The sequence below is a fragment of the Dermacentor silvarum genome, chromosome 3, assembly GCF_013339745.2.
Source record: "Dermacentor silvarum isolate Dsil-2018 chromosome 3, BIME_Dsil_1.4, whole genome shotgun sequence".
Lineage (NCBI taxonomy): Eukaryota > Metazoa > Arthropoda > Arachnida > Ixodida > Ixodidae > Dermacentor > Dermacentor silvarum.
In genome coordinates this window covers 19,280,315-19,293,888 of record NC_051156.1, presented here as the reverse complement: position 1 = coordinate 19,293,888, position 13,574 = coordinate 19,280,315, and the positions used below count along the sequence as shown (strand labels likewise).

Sequence of the window (13,574 nt, the reverse complement as noted above, 5' to 3'; positions counted from 1 at the left end):
CGCGATGTGGGCGGAGCAACGTGACGTAACAGAAAGCGCCGTCGAAATAGGCGCTTTCTTGTTTTACCGCGTGTTGGAAGCTCAGCGGAGCAATATCGCGCACCAGTTTCAATGATGTTTTAACAGAGCGTATCCACCAGCGCCTGTGGCTCAGGAGCTTCATGTACAATTTTTGTTTTCTCTAGCTCACACAATTTGTTTAAAATGAGAAGCTGCACGCAATCCAGGTCAGGAGCAGACGCCGCCTTCAACATACGGCAAGTACCCACTTGATCGTCACCGTCGTGAACCTCTTTATCGCTACAAATTGTGCCAGGTGCTTACACACTCAATGGTCGCTTCTTCTGCAGAAGCATATACTCCTCCAGGAGAAGATTTGTGGCTTCGATATATTACCGCAACAACGGGGTAATAAACGAAACCGCGCCGCACTAGCCGCACGCTCATACTTGCTGTGTTGTGCAGCGTTTCACTCGCCGCGGTTGCAGACTAAGCGATCGTAAAGGCTCAACGCATTTAAACATTAAAAAATAGTGTACTCATTCTATTTTCAAATAATAAGAAGAACATTTTATTATGTGACTAGTTTCCACGTTGTTTTTATTTAGCGATGCAGGCTTGGGTGCTTCGTGAGCAGGGGGCGACCTTCGGCGTCGCTGCGACGGAAATCGCGCTGTCACAGACGCATGTGAAAGCTCTCAGCGAAAATCGCTCTGCGACGTGCGCGGCAGAACGATTTTTTTCGCCCCAATCGCGCCATGTGAAACAGCCTAGAGGCGCCTGCTGCAGTCACGAACCCCGCAAGCGTTCGGCGCTAATGCGGGAAAACGGAGAAGCGCAGATGGCGTCGGCAGCACCATTGCGCGTTGCCTCGTTGGTGCTGCTACAATTTGTTTCTCTCTTTCGCTCTCATTTTGTCTTTCGCTCTGTTGAGCATAGCGCGCGACGCGTGCACTCTCTCTCGATTTCATTTTTTCTTTCTCTCCCGAGCATAGCGCGCGACGCTCCGCGAGGTGATTGCTTTTCTCTCCCGAGCATAGCGCGCACCACGCGCACTCTCTCTCTCGCTCTCATTTTCTCTTTCTCCCGAGCATAGCGCGCGGCGCTCCGCAAGGTGGTTGCTAAGCAACGCAGTGCCAGGCGGCACACATTACGGCCGCCTTAAACAGCTCCGCTGTTAAAATGTTTGGCCCTTACACACTGTGGAGATGGTTGACCAGCGAAGCTGAAAAGGGGTGGCCACGGTGTTTATCACGCGGGTATATAGACGTCAGACTCTGCCCAGGCGGCGCTGCGGAAAAACCCGCCACCAGCGCCCCCATCGCAGCCTTGGCGCAAACTGAGTATGCAAGAGAGCTGTCCGCAAGCGAAGCTGCATAGGCCACAATAGAGCCCCGTCTTTCGGTTTTTTAGAGGCACGGTTTCCTAAAAATCAAGGACCTGGAAAGCTTCTTCCGCCACATCCACGCTTCGAAAGGGAGCAGGGCGAAGTACGTGTACAATGTAAAAGAAGTTTGAGTGTTATTTCGGCGCGCTGCAACTCGCAAGTACAGCGAGCATCGTACACGTCGAGTTCGAGGCAAGCACTCCGACGTCCGTTCTCTAACGCCTAAATGTGTTAAATTGGGTACGTAATAATGTCAAAGCGATGAAGTACATATATGATTAAGTCAGGTAACTATGTAGCTTACGGTCAGTGGTACAAAGCTCGCTTTATCAGGGGCGGACGGCCCTGGCGACCTTCGCCTTTTCAGTTGCGTTCTCGCTTCAGCTCTCGCTTCTTGGGCGTTCGAGCGTGTTATCCCGCATCTTCGAATGTTTTCTTCACGGTTGTCTTCCGTTTGTATTTACTGCAAATGGAGATACGTGCGTGTCCGCTTTCGCGGGATACAACCGAAGGCAAAACAAACCAGCAGACGCTTAAAACAACACACGCGCACAAATGAATGTAAAGAAACGCGACATTTTGTTTCTCTAAACACGTGCGTTACTTCGCAATTACTCATCCAGTGCTCCCACAGCAACTTTATTTCTCAGATTACAAAAAAAAAAGAAAAACGCTGTCAAGAGGGCTCAGTGCATTGCGAAACGTGCTCGTTGTATCGAAAAAGCCGAAACTAGAAATAAGCTCGCGATACCACAATTCCCTAGAACATGATTTTGAATTCATAAAGGAACCAAAATGTTTGGTTAAACTGACCTGCCAAATCTCTCCGTTACACTTGCTGAGTAAAGTGGAGGCGGACGTGTGTAAACAGGTAGAAACATCGATGGCACATACGCAGGATGGTTCACAACTTTGTTTATTCTGTTGCCAACGAAGAGGCGGCTGCAGATTCCTCAGTTTTCACTTGGTTTCCATGGTCCCCCGTGAGGGCTACGCAACACAATTACAGCAGAACAACATTATCACACTTTCTCATGTGAGCGGCTGTGTTGTGGAGAATGCGAGTAATTCGCTTACCCAACACGCGAACGGCCCGTATCTAGCGCTCTCTCCTTTCTCCTTCATACGACCGCGATGGAAATCGGTAAAACTGAACGTTGTTATTCAGTCCTTCACGTTCATGGCAATTTACAACGCAACAGTAACGTCGATTGCGGCGTTTCTTCGTAGCGCGCGGAGCTGTCGCGGTTGCCGTCGTGCTCGCCATCGCCATAGAAGGAGTGAGCCAACAAGAACTTTACGGCAGTTCGGCGGCACGTCCGACTAGCGGAGAAATTCATAGCTCTCATTCTGGCTGTTAAATGCGCAAAACATTCGCAATATGAACCAAAATTAAGTTAAATCGTTGTTTCGCACTCGCTAGCTGCTTAGGCAACTTAGCAAGGGAGTCGGACTTTGCACTACTCAATTATTACCTCTTCGCACCGACAGGTGGCGCTACGCGTCTTGCAAAACTCCAGAGTCTGACGTCTATTAAAGTGTTTCTGAGCTGCGTTGCGCAATTATGTGTCACTTTAGGCACCCCTTTATGCCGAGCAATGAAGACACGTTTGACGTTGGCGGCACGGCGGGCGCACTCCCGGCGCTGTACGCGGCGCCATTCTTCGTACGCGATCTGCTCCTCGGGAGAACGTACGACACCTGGCTATACCATTGCGATGTCGGAGAGAGAATGACGCGCGCGCACCGCTGGAACGACGTCACCAACCACGCAGCCAATTGCGCGCCAGACGTTCCCTCCTACACTTGGCGCACTCCCCGAAGGCTGAGCTACGTCACACCCCCGCTGCGAAAGAAGCAGGCGTTGCCTTTCCCCTTGCTCCCTCGCGCTTGGCGCGTGTGCACTCCACGCCGACGCTGCGAGGGTGTATTTACGTCGCCAACACGTGTTACTCCAAGATGAAAGACCCAGACATTCCCTCCCCTCTTGCTCCTCTCCAACTCGTTCTTTCGCGCATGCGCACTGGCTCCTGCAGAGGGCCCTCCTGGGCATGGACAAACGTTCCGCCTAGGCGTCGCTGTAAAAATAGTGCAGTAACACAAATTAGGCAGTCCGACCCCCTCCTACTCCCACTCACGCGATGGAGTGCCGTGCGCAGTGACTCCGCCCCATTTTCACGTTCAACTCGATCAAAAAGACTTTGTCATTTATCGACTTCAACTAGAGGCTGAAACAAGGTCAACCCAAATATGACGCGAAGCGTCGGGCGAAAAGCGGTTCAGAACGAATTGTTACCGACATCAGCAAGGGTGGTCATAGAATAAAGACCAACTTTATGGTTATGGGGTGGTTTACGGCTTTATGGGGTGGTTATGGGAGCAACATGGAGGAAGGAAAAAAATTAGGAGGGAGCGTCAAGTGACAATCTTGAAGCCTAGTCATAAAAAATTTTGAGGAATGGGATGATGGGAAATAGGCCCTCACGTGATAGGCAAGCAGTAGATTTTACTCGGCTCGCTTCGGTGGCTTCGGTTTCGTCTGCTGCGGGGGTTTCGGAATATGCGCACATACTCGGCGTGGCAAACGCGCGCCGAGGTTAGTGAAGGAATTCGAGTGTGTGAAGCAGTTGAGTCTCGTCGCCTAATTAGCAGACAGGCGCCAAGGCTGTTGCGAACGAAGGCGTTGGTTAACCGGCATTGCGCCCAACAACCCGGGAGGACCACCTCAAGGACGACTGGTTGCGTTTCGGTGTGGTTTCAGGGAAACGAGGGAACCTTTCGTCCTGCAAACGTGTGAAGGCAACCAAGCCGCCCTTTCGACGACGATTCGTTGCGTTTGACGACGTCTTCTGGGAAACAATGATGCCTTTCGCCCCCGCAAAATGTGCACGCGATTAAGCGAGCGTACAGGGTCCGAAGCGACTGTTTCCCTACGGGAAAAAAATGCGTCCCGTCTAGTGTCCAAGAATGGACTGGCGAGCCGGAGACTCCGAACATATTTAGGGCCGTGCCGGCCCGTAGTTAAGGTAGCGCAGTCGACACTGTTGTTCGAGATCTGCTCAAAGTCTTCGGCCTCTTAGCAGACCGGCGAGAACTCCCGTCAGCAGTAGGCGCACCTGCGTGATGAAGTGTTTTGTACCAGGATGCCCTAATCGAACAGAAAATCGGCGCGATGGTCTGTCCTTCCATAGGTAAGCACAATGAACGTTTCTTTTATTTATGAAAATGGAACTGCAATATTCGCGATCGTTAGTGACTACGTGCTCGTGTGAATTATAACTGACGAAATAGTGGTGCAATACTATTCAAGCCATTTTTTTCAACTTTGTCATAATTCCCACTAAGTGTTAAACATTTATTTCTCTTTAAAGTACTTCTATCAGCTAGCGTACACTCCTAAAAGGTACGATGTGAAACTATTTATTGTCAAAGAATTACATTTCCTGCTATAAAATTATTATTGACTTCATTTTGTATGTATTTCTTGTGGCTGAAAACAATCAAAATTGCAATAAAACTAATTAATTGAATAAACCATGAAAGATTAGTCTTCACATAACATACCAAGTTTTGCAATAGTCGCCAAGAACATTAATTTTGTAGATAATATTCTGCTCGTAGTAACTCCGCTTGTGAGTGCAAAGTTCAAATATCATGTTGCAAAGTTCAATCACTCCCCATGTTGAGGCTAAATATCATTTTCTTTTTTTTTCAGAAGATATGATGTTGGTTGACATATTTTAAACAACATATAAATGACAGTTTAGATGAAATAACACAGTTTTACTTTAAATTACAGGAGTGAACATCATTTTCATTCATTTATTAGTAGTACCCTGAAGGCCTGGAGGCATTACAGAGGGGGCATTACATTACATTATGTATGTGTTACAGCTATATCTTTGATATTTTTGTGTGAAACATGCACTGCAGAGTTACTACAGCTCCATTTCCCCCGAGATTCAATTAGCTGTATGTGTATTTTACAAGCACACTTAGATCAAAGATAGTTTTCTACCCAAGGGGATGCGGTGTGTAAGGAAAGCATGCGCAGATCATGCGAGGTCTTTTGCATGACTCTGCAAAGCTTGTGTAAATGCAATTCCACAGCAAATGTTATTGTTGGACCTTAAAAATATCTGCTGGGTTATTCTTTAACTGCAGACGCTTGCAAAGGACGATGCGACAGCAATGAGTCAACCTTAAAGTGAAGCAGCTACATCCACGGGAACATAACAGCATCAAGTTGAGCCAGCAAGTTGATGCACAGCTGTATGCAGCCATAATGCATGTTTCCAGTTTGATCATACCTTTTTCATGACTGTGGTAGATGTCCCCCACCATTCCTGAAGTGAAATATGCTTTTCTTATATTCAGGCAGGTCTCTCTCAAGCCACAATGGATATGGACATCTCTGAGGGCTTGTCTGATTGATGTGCTAGCAGAGGGTACTGCTACATCTGCTAGCGCGTCGTTGAGTGATTCAGACAACGCTGATGAGCCTTCCGAAATCCAACATGTCCTGGCATGTTTGATTGTCGTAATGATCACAGAGCTTGCTTAAGACATTTTATCACATGTGTGCCTTGGTTCATTTATGTTCTGATCTGCTTTGCAAAAATCTGGTGCTTCCTTGTAATATATATTTTGGATTTCACCTTTAAAGTAATTATTTAAGTTTCAAAAATGCATATGAGACTGTCATACAGCTTTTTGTAAGATGTTTTCGACAGATTTAAAAGATCTATTAGTAATGCTCAGAATGAAGAGAAAGATAGAACTGTTCAACCTATCATTGGCTACATTACAGCCCTTTTTGACACAGGTGACAAGCATACTGCGTTCAAATTGCATTGTTAACACTGGCAAAAGCAATTGCTAATGAATGAAAGCCATATATGCTACATCATAATCTCATTTTAGTCAATCTTGGATAAGTACAAGATAAGGAAAATAAAACAAACTGCATCAAAGCAGTATTATGTAAGATGAAAAACCACTTTTTTTCAGTAAAGTTGGAATAAGGAAAACACACTCCTTCTCTGAATTATACTTCAGCCATGTCCTCTCATTACACACATAATTAACACCCTTGCTAGGCTCCAACATTTACAACAGTAATAAAATTTATAACATGCCAACTGTGCTGGTAAGCTTTATCAACATTTTGGGGGACAGTAGATAAAAAATACAGTATATAGCCACAGCCACTGATCTCCCTAACAATGTCCTGCTTGCTGGTCATTATTGTGCTTAAATTTTAAGTGAAGCCAATGGTGTCGCTATTAGCCCGGGTTTTAGCTTCAACTGTGCATCTGGTGTTTCGTTTGCACGGTCAGCAATTTCAAGTTATGTTGCAGTAAGCAGTCCCTCCTCATTGCACTTGGTGTATTTTGTCCAGTCTCCCTCCAAGGCCCTCCAGGACGCTCAAGGGTGAAGCTTCTGCAGCACTGCCTACACACAACCCAGCGACACTTCGAACAGCAAGGCATACTATGGTGAGGATAATACTCGACCACTACAATGTTTACATACTTGTGCAAGTGAAGTAGCATATATTTTCGTGGCAACTGTTTAATATAGCTCAAGCATAATAAATGTCACTCAGTGAACTGCACTTGGACACTAACATTTATGATCATGGCAACCATCTAATTAAATACTGAAACATTCATATTCGTTCGCAGCGGTATGAGTTTCCTCAGGGTTTGCATTAAACACCAATTATAGGCCAATAATCCTTTTTCAATTTTTCTTTTCCATTCAAATGACAATAACTAGAAGACCAACAGGTTTTTCACAATTTTCTATGCTCTTTATATGTTCGATCGGTCACAATGAATAGTAAAAACCAGTCAAAAAAACGAAGGACAGAGAAATAGACGTGTCACACAGGACGACAAACGATTCGTTTTTTGACTGGTTTTTACTATTCAGTATGTACCAACTGACCCAGACTGCTACTCTACTGTGGTCACAATGAGCCGTGATATATGAGCTCAGTATATTTTGCCCACTCAAACTAAAAGGCTTCTGTAAAACATCTCTCATTGAACTATGCTACATTGGCCTCTTCTGTGTTAGTTGTTTTGTACTTCTACCTTTCCTGCCTGGGCCCAGATGGGCCTGCAGTATTTAGCAAATAACTAAACAAACAAAATTAGGTGGAACTAGCAAGCTCGTGTGGATGGCAGTTTTATGCCCCCACAGTTTTTAAGTTCACAAAAATGTAAACGGAAACAGTCGTGAGCAATGTAATGACCTAAAATTAAGCATTATATTCTTCATAGCTTGCACAAGAGTGTATGCCACAACAATTAATTTGTTCTGCGTACGTGCTTTGTGTCATGTTGGTCGCTCATGCACCTGTTACAGCGGGTGATATTTTGCAGCCACAGCCAGCAGAAGACGCACCTGAAAAGGCCTTTCTGAGGCATGAAGTATGATGTTACACAATTACAAACTGCGACCAAGAAGAAGATGAAGACTCTACGACAATCCCATCAACCGCTTTTTCGAAAGGTTGCTCATCTCGAAAATGTCATAGAAGATTTATCTGACAATCGCATTCTAGGAAATGAGGATGTCGCCATATTGCAGAGTCTTGGTGGGGCAAAAAAAAAAAAGACTTGCTCATGCGTCAACTGCCACATAAGTCTGGTGCCAGCAATGTCACTCGCTTACTCGCCAGAGCTCAGGCCATTTGCATTGACTTTGCATTTTTATTCCCCTAGAGCATACAGATATATACGAGCTGTTTTCAACACATGCCTCCCGCATCCAAAGACACTGTGTAAATGATATCAATTCATTGATAGGGCTGCTGACTTTTCACAAGAGGCAATGACTGCATTGGCTATCAAGGTAAAGCACGGCTCTCCACATTATGCAATCTGGTTGTGGATGAGATGGCCATTCAGAGAAGTAGTGTGGGATGGGAAAAGCTTCCATGGATATGTTGACATGGGCATTTATGTCACTGATGACAGCTTTCCAGTTGACAAAGATGCATTTGTTTTAATGCTTAATTGTTTCAATTAATAAATGGCAGATGGAAGCTGCCGATTGGCTACTTTCTAGTGCATGGCCTTGGTGGTGAGCAGAGGCGCAATTTGATGCTGCAAGCTGCTAACTTCAATCACGAAAAAGTTGCACACATTGTGAGTTTGACCTGCGATGGCGCTGCAGCGCATTTGTCATTGCTGCACAGCTTTGGCTGCAAGATGGACCTGACTGAGCTGGATGCTTCTTTTCCACATCCAGTGACAAAAAAAGCTTTTCTTTGCCATGTTGGATCCCTGTCACATGTTGAAGCTACTGCGGCACACCCTGTTTGATAAAAAGGCTATTGTTATACGAACAAACAGTTCATATTGTTGAAACACATTGATGAGCTGCATGAAATCCAGTACACAGAGGGCGTGCATTTGGCAAACAAACTTAGACAAGCACCTATTACCTGGAAAAACCAGCCCATGAAAGTCTCATTGTTGGCTCAAACGTTTAGTCAATCGGTAGCAGATGCTCTTAGTGACTGCAGAGCTCAAAAAATTCAAAATTTTTTAATTCCTTGCCAACAGATGAGTTTATCAGACATGTCAACAACGCATTTGACATTTTAAATTCAAGACATCCAAGGCAAGAAGAATAGAAAGGACTGCTGTGTCCTGAAAATGTGGCTCCTGTCACTGCATATGTCAAAGAACGTATGGCCTACTTTTGCTCGCTTAGGGAGTCTGCAGCTGGTAAACTAATGACAGGGACCAACCAAAAGACAGGCTTCATTCGCTTTGTGGTGTGCTTAGACAACCGTCTATACAACCACTTGCTTACAGAAAATGGCCTATTGGCATATCTTCCGACTTCCAAGCTCAGTCAGGACCACCTTGAGTTACTTTTTTGCTGCAATAAAATCATTTGGGGGCTGCAATGACAACCCAACAGCAAAGCAGTTTGCAGCAGCATTGAAGCGTCTGATAGTTCGTAATGAGGTCAAGGACATTGATTGCGGAAATTGCTTTCTATTGGAACACATCGAAATTCTCTTTGTACGCTCCTCTGAAAAAACCATACGCCATCGATGTAATTAACCTCACTGCCCCTCAGAGAAGCCCTGCAGCCAGTGAACCACTCACAGAAGCAATTTTACAGGATCATGGTTACTCTGCTGACCCAGGCAGGGTGTCTGAGCTTGGGTGCCTGCGGCTCGCAGTACTGGAAGAATTGCTACACAAGTTTTCTCGTGGGTGAATTATGTTCATGATGCCCCACACAATTAATTCCTTTATCCATCAACTTCAGCTGTCCCACCAGGTTTTATGTTAAGGTAGTTGTTTTTTGAGTTACTTTGTTAAGTGCATATATTGTTCAAGAGCGTTGTATGCAGATGTCAAACTTTTATAGAGGGAAAATGTGATACCTTATTGTAAATTCTGCAAGTACATGTTTGTTGTCTTGCTGAATGCTGTAGCTTGAATCACCTGCGTGCAAATTATGCTTAAACAATTGTTCTGTTCAGCCCAAGCTAAACAGTGTGGACAATGACGGTTACGTTAGCTGGCCTACCTTTCACTTGAGCAAACTGTGTGATGACATGGACATGCTGTGAATGCTCTCAATGGATTATGTGTGAGCTAAGTATACGCTTGAGGATGACAATGTTTTTTTAATGTTTATCCTGTATGTCTTTTACGTGACCTTTGTGGAAATTTGCCACTGCCACCTGGAATACCGTTGGTGTTACTATTTTTTAAATAATTTAATGTGCTCACTCTGTTCACTTGCTTACAATAGCCTTTTATGATGCCAGATTCGCTGTAACGAGAAACATTTGGTGTATATCACTCAATGAGTGTTTTAAATACCGTGAAATATTCATTCATTTGAGGCTCACAACGTAACAGAGCCGTAGCGTCCTAATTTTGCGGTGTGTTGGCACAGCTTCGACGGTGCTAACTTTTTTGTAGGTATGTGATACAACATAAGCTTTGTTGTACATTTTACTTGCAGCAAAATGCATTGTATTTTAATGTTGACATACTTACTTTGTGGGTCTGACCTCACATCAATTGTTTCAACTTTGACTTTGTGAACTACCACTCTTTTTTAATTTATGCATATGTATTGCTTATTTTTCTGACGAGCACAATCACCGAAGCCTTTCGATATTTGTGAGGACAGCGCAGATATAAATATTATACAATAATAGCCCTGTATTGAAGGCGTTGCATACAAAGCATTGTAAGCAAAACTGCAGCTACATTCAAGGACAGCTGATCCCATTGACCAGTTTTATTAAAGGTATGAATACTATGTGTGATATAGTTTACTTTGTATAACATTATTATACAAATGCCCTATGGTATACAAGTATGCTAATACCGATACCGAAGAGCAGTGGCACAATAAGGTTTCCTACTTGTTGTTTATAATTTTCTTTTGTGTATTATCCTTGCAATGTACTTCATTTAAATTATAAATGTGGCTTTCTTCTGTATTTGTGTGAAATCTTCTGGCTTCTATAGGTGCAATAAACACTGAATAAAGAATGAAACAATTACTGTTGTCATAAAAATGTGCTTTCCATAGTACAAGTACACCAGCAGCACAATGAATCCACAAGTGCAAATGAATGCTGCCATTTTTCCCTTGCCGCTATGTATGCAGTTTTCATGCCGTTTCACACTAGCAGAGGAAGAAGGGTCCCCCTGGCAGTGTTTGATTCTAGGACATAATTATGCTGTGGGGCTATACTAGTATGCGGAAACAGCTGAATAAACTCTAGATAATGCACAAATTCCGTCCATTTGCTTTATTATATAACGAAAATGGATCCCCGAGGCGCGTCTCAACAGCGTCGTCGCACCACACAATCTTGCAAAATAGCACACGTAAATCTGAATAAACGGCGACCACTTCGGCGTTTAGAATGCAGGCTCATGCTATTTCTCTCAAAATAAAACACGCACACCAGCCTTTTATTAAGCGAAAATGCGACAAAAAAGTGTCCTTCAAAACTGCTCGTTTCTTCCTAGGTGCAAGACAGCGTGTCAAGAATTATTTCTCTCAAAATAAAACACGCACACCAGCCTTTTATTAAGCGAAAATGCGACAAAAAAAGTGTCCCTGAAAACATCTCGTTTCTTTCTAGGTGCAAGACAGCGGGACGAAAAATTAGCAAGATAATACACACCACAGCTTAAGGTGCACAACGGCTGATTTGACGAAACTTGAGTACGTAGGAAAAATAGACCACACACGGGCGTCTGGACGGGTTTCGAGCCGCGAGCGCTGGCAACTCCACTAACCGCGGTGGTAAGCGCAAGTGACGCCTTAAAAATTTTCTGTCTTCATGAGTAAGACGCCCCAGTCCTGCTCCACGTTTTAAGGCATCGCATTTGAAGAAGAGAGAATCCGGGGTAGGATTTCTAGTCCATAACAACATAGCGGGGAACATTGATGAATTCTACAGCATTAATGAGAGGGTAGCAGTCGTCGTAATAAAGCTGAATAGGAGGTACAAAATGAAGGTAGTACAAGCCTACGCCCCAACCTCTAGTCACGATGATGAAGAAATAGAACAGTTTTATGAAGATGTTGAATTAGCAATGAGAAAGGTGCAAACTCAGTATATTGTAGTCATGGGCGACTTCAATGCAAAAGTGGGCAAAAAGCAGGTTGGTGAGCAAGCAATTGGCAATTACGGCATCGATTCTAGGAATGCAAGAGGAGAGATGTTAGTAGAATTCGCGGAAAGGAATAGGCTCCGAATAATGACTACCTTCAGGAAGCGCAGCAACAGGAAGTGGACCTGGAAAAGCCCTAATGGAGAAGCAAGGAATGAAGTCATCAAGTCGAATGCCCCGCCATTCGACTTGATGGGCGTTTCGAGCTTTCAGCGTGGAAAGCGATGAAGGAAAAAGTTCAGCCGTACGGGTGTCGAAGTCGCATCGCTGCACGGAACATACTTTCTTTGGAGGCCGACGAACGCTTTGGGCGTAGTGTGCTCGTCCTTTCGTCGGACACCAAGCCCGTCGGCCAGCGCTGTCCCACGAAAACAACTACAGTAAACAACTATCTGGCGGTCGCAACTCACTACTTTTGACTGAACAGGTTAAGAAACAATGAAACTACCCGCGTCACCAAATTCAGACAAACGTCGACAAGCAAAGCAACGCAACATGTGGGGGGGGGGGGGGGGGGGGGGAGGGGCGTGAACTTTACGAGTGCGCCTTTATGTCCACTCCAAGCCCTGCATTGCATTGCAAGTGATAGGCGGCGTCAACGCCCGCTGCTATCGGTGGGCGCTGTTACGTTGGGTGCTGAACAAAGGTATTTATTGATAATGATCAAGGAAAATAGAGTTGTTGTTTTTTCGCCATGCGTATATAAAATTGATTAGGAATTTTATTTTCGTTGCATGAATCAAACTGTTTCTCGCTGTTATTGAAAAACGCTTTTTTTCTTTCCCAATGTTTGTTCCCTCCAAACATAGTTGCGCTTTAATCGCTGCTCCCATAGCCACCCTTGCTGATGTCGGTGACAATTCGTTCTGAACCGCTTTTCGCCCGAAGCTTCGCGACCATTTGGATCGACCTTGACGGCTATGTAAGCCGGTGCGCGGCGGCGCTCGATCCGATGCAGCCATGGGACGTAAGTACAAAGATACTCCTGAAGAAGCGGCGATTCGAGAAGCGAGGCTGTGCGAGAGCGGCAACGGCAGCGACGAGCAGACCCAGAATACGCGGCCAGGTAAAGGGCACGCCATCAAATCGGCCAGCTTCGCTCTCTCTTCAGCCTGGCGCGGCCGAGTGCAAGCTTTCGCCTTTTTCTTGTGCACCGATTGTTTCTTTATGGCTATGGGATTAACCTAATATTACGTTTCTGTAGCATAAGCAAAAAACTTGATATCCTATCACATGCCGTACACGTTCTTATGGTATACGGGGAAATTGTCTTCAAGTAAGATACGCCTCTTAAGAAAAGCTTTAACTTTTTTTAACATCCTTGGAAGACCTTGAATCGTAGCACTCATTGGAATACTGTGGCTTTAGTTTTGTTATTATTGGTCCATTGAGGGTTCGCTGCAATGCAGTTTCTCGGAGTGGAAGTGTGCGAAAATAGTGTTCGAATGAATGATTGTTTATTCACTGGTTTCAGGTTACTATGAACACAGGCGAAGGACTTT

The 13,574-nt window shown here is 44.8% G+C and overlaps 1 protein-coding gene across 1 annotated transcript in view; it reads right to left on the bottom strand.

Moving 5' to 3' along the window:
* Positions 1 to 13,574, bottom strand: part of LOC119445361 (neprilysin-4) — a 191,880-nt gene that overhangs the window by 48,855 nt on the left and 129,451 nt on the right. The window lies entirely within an intron of this gene.